Source organism: Trichechus manatus, unplaced genomic scaffold, assembly GCF_000243295.1.
Source record: "Trichechus manatus latirostris isolate Lorelei unplaced genomic scaffold, TriManLat1.0 scaffold00020, whole genome shotgun sequence".
NCBI classification, from domain to species: Eukaryota; Metazoa; Chordata; class Mammalia; order Sirenia; family Trichechidae; genus Trichechus; species Trichechus manatus.
The window spans coordinates 8,818,950-8,823,037 of NW_004443956.1; positions in this window are offsets into that span (position 1 = coordinate 8,818,950).

Here is a 4,088-nt window from a genome sequence, read left to right on the forward strand (position 1 = left end):
CATTAAGCTTGCATTTATTATATGCAATATTCCATGTAAATAATTGCCATTTTATTTAGAAGCTGTTAGTATCTCTTGATTTAACTTTTTTTTTGGTAGTACCGTTCAGTGTGATATTGTTATTTAAACTATATAGTATCTTATGCTTATTTAAGGATAATTTGCATTATGTTTATGAATATGGCTTTATTAAAATTAGAATGTATAATTATTATAAATGTTGTGTTGTTAGGTGCTGTCCAGTTGCCTCTGACTCATAGCGACCCTATGTATAACAGAACAAAACACTTCTGGGTCGTGCACCACCCTCACAATCATTGCTGTATTTCAGTCCGTTGTTGCAGTCACCGTGTCAGTCTGTCTCACTAAGGGTCTTCTCTTTTTCATGGACCCTTTACTTTATCAAGCATGATGTCCTCCTCTGAGAACTGGTCCCTCCTGATAACGTCCAAAGTGTGTGAGATAAATTCTCGCCAAATACACATATTATTAAAAAAAAAACCCATTGCCATCGAGTCAATTCTGACTCATAGTGACTGCCCCATAGGGTTTCCAGGGAGCAGCTGGTGGATTGGAACTGCTGACCTTTCTTGGTTAGCAGCCGTAGCTCTTTAATCACCGCACCACCAGGGTTCCACATGTATTATGAATCAGTTAAAATGTTAGTACTATCAAAACTTCCTTTTTTGCCCACAAGAGGACACTGTTGTCAAACGAAAGGCGATTGTAAGGTTGAAAGTTTAGTAAGTTTAATCTTTTAAAAAGCATTTATTCCCCAATGGAGTAAATGGCCAATACTGTCTGTGATAGGCATTGTCTTGCTATGTAATCCTGCCGTGGCTGAATCTACTGTGTATATATGTCCATGGTCTGCATGTTATCGATAGCTGAATCACACAGTTTTTCCTGAGATGTTCTGTGTATCATTGTTACCTCTGGATGGCACCTTAGAGATTGTCCAGTTGAACTCTGTTAGTTTACAGGTGAGGGCTTTGGGGTCCATAGAGGTTAAATGACTGTACCTTTGGGAGTGAAAGTAGAGGCTTACGTTTCTTCATTTATTTAACAAAACATTTTGAGCGCCCGTGATGTGCAGGGTGCCATGCGGGAGACTGGGGTAGAAGAGAAAGAAGACAGCATCGCTCACTTTAAGAGATATATACTTCGATTGAAAGATTGTACGCTCACCAATAATAATAAAGTATTAAGGTACTGCTAAAGATATTTATGTGCAGTTTTCCTCATTTTTATGGATAGTCTTTATGTAGAAGTTAAGGTAGCGCAATGGTTAACTGCTCAGCGGCTAACCGAAAGGTTGACCATTCGAACCCACCAGCTGCTCTGCAGAAGGACCTGGCAATCTGCTCTCATAAAGATTACAGCCTAGGGAGCCCTATGGGGTGGTTCTACTCCGTCACATGGGGTCGCTATGAGTCCAAATCAACTAAACGGTACCTAACAACGACGTGTAGAAGTTCCATCATATCAAGTAAAAACTTTTGAGATAAAAGTTCAAGTGTTTGGCAATGTGTAGGCAGCCTCCAGAGTATGAATGTTAAAGTCATTTTTAAATAAAACCCTTGGACACTCTGATTATTTGAAAAATGAGAAACGAGAGGAACATTTCCAATTAAAAACCAGTCTAATTAAAATAAAGGAAAAAAAAAAAAAAACAAAGCCTTGGCTGTGAGGATAATTGGGCCTTGAGAGATTTCTGGCTAAATTGCCATTCCCGTTCCCATTTGTTCAGCCCCAGACCTGGGCATTTTCTCCTGGACGACAAGCTGTGGAGCCGTGCAGGGTGTCCGCTGAGTCTGGCGAGTGCATTTCATATTGTGCAGCTGGCAGGTTCTTTTCCTCACTTCTACATGTCACAGCTCTCAATTAACCGTTACAACTTGGGGATGGTTGCGTTGATACTTTTCAGGGTCACTTGAAGGCTAGAGTTTTTCTTCATTAACAAATTTTACTGTTTGCTCTATCTGCTAAAAAGGAATGTGTCCCTGGGCTTCAATAAGGATGCTCTGTGGTTTTAAGGAATTTCTCAGTTCTGAAGAGGACAGAGTGCAGACCTTATGAGCACATCGCACATCTATTTAAGTTATTTAAATCCTCTCCAACTCGAAGACCCTTCTCAAAAAACTCTACCACCTCATGTAGATGAGATGATGTTGGTAGTACTTGAAATTAAAATGCCATTTATGAAATTCTTTAATATTTAATAGACAGTTACTGTCTTTAATGGTTCATTTACAACATGCTTTATTTAGCATGTGGTAAAATGGCTTAGCAGTAAATTCATCATAGATGTTTTTAAGTAACCAATAAAAAAGCAATTTATGGCATGTATATACCACATATTGGCGGAAAAACATGCCTGCTTTAACATATGACTGCGGAGTTGTTCTAAATTACTAAGTAATTCCATGCATCGTATGAGAATTATAAATGATAGTTCAGTGGGGCATCAGCCATATATCAGTGCATGAAATGCAGTCACATCACCATCAGCAACCTATTAAATATATTTACTTTCATCAACCCATTAAATGCATTGGCTTTAATCAACACACTCTTAAATACAAGAAGCTTATGAATACTTATCTTGTTTCAGAGTAAATTTGTCAAGAGAAGGGTTACATTTGGTTTTGTACACTTTGGTGGAAAGCTATTTAAAAAATTTCTAGAAGACCATTCGATGTGGTTGTGTTTTATAAACCAATTGGAAGTGGAAACACCTCTCCTCATTTCTGTCTGGATGAATGATGAGTTATTTTATGTAGACAAGTTCTGTTTCAGACTTTCCACTGGTTATCAGACAAGACACCACCGAGCGAGACTGTCTCCCCCCAACCCACTCATGAAACCCGCTTTTACTCCTTAAACCTGGGTTGCTAATGTATGAGACATCTCCCACTTCCATTATTTGTCTTGAGTGGAAATTAGTGTGGAGAAATGAGGGACCACAATGTTTAAACTGTTCAGGGTGTCACCTCTTACATCATTAGCTGGAAGAATGATTTCTTCTTGTACCTCGGTACCCAGGGGCTGAGAACAGAAGTCCTCTGGCCATCCCAGTAGATCCCAGCCCAGCAGGTCAGAGATGAGCTGTTGGTGAGTCTGGAAATAGCTCATTATCCACAAAGCCCTCTCTGAGGTGATGCAAGATGGTACCTGGAAACCGCCCCAGGAGTGGGCAGGCGGGAAAGGGCAGTGCTGTTAGTGGTGCTCGATACTTGTTTGTTGTTTGGCCAGAATCCACCTTGCTATATTGTTGCAAAAATGCTTCTGAATTTAAGTTTGTCAGGAAATGAGTCCCAGTGGATGCGCAGACAAAAATCCATGTTTGTGTGTTTTGGTTTGATTCCGAATTCCTTCACAGAGATCAGCAGAAGTAGTTTAACCCGCGCGTGTTATGTCTTGGCTCTGATATAATTTTGCTGAAACGTTTTAGAAGAGTTCTAATGTGCAGTTCAATTGTTTGTCTTCTGTTTTGAAAAATGGCAGCTTAAGCACTCAAGGTCTTTATAATTCTTGCATGTCTGGCCTTGATTTGGAAAATGACGTTAGTGTTTAATACATCTACAGCAAACCGGTCACTATTTTCCACCAACTTTTTCAGAGATGGAGCTGAGTTTATTTAAGGATTAATAGAAAACATTCTTGGCTTGATCCCAGGGTCTACGAACAAATTCAGTCCACTTGTCTACACAGATTCAGGCAGAGAGTGAATTTTTGTCTTCATGTTGATGACTGTGATAGAGCTGCGTAAACCAGGTGTCTCGTAAGAAGAGAAATTTATTGTCTTCCAAGTGCTGGAGGTTGAGTCCAAAATCAGGATGTCTGAGGGCTCTGAGGGAGAATCTGTCCGACGCCATTCTCCTAGCTTGTGGTGGCAGCCGGCTTTCCTTGGTGTTCCTTGTCACTCTGATCTCTGCACCATCGTCACTTGGCCGTCTGGCCTCCGTGTGTGTCTCTCTCTCTGTTTTCCCTTTGATAAGGATGCTGCTTATATCTGATTACGACCCACCTTACTGAAGTATGATCTCATGGTAACTCAACTCATCACATCTGCAAAGACCCTATTT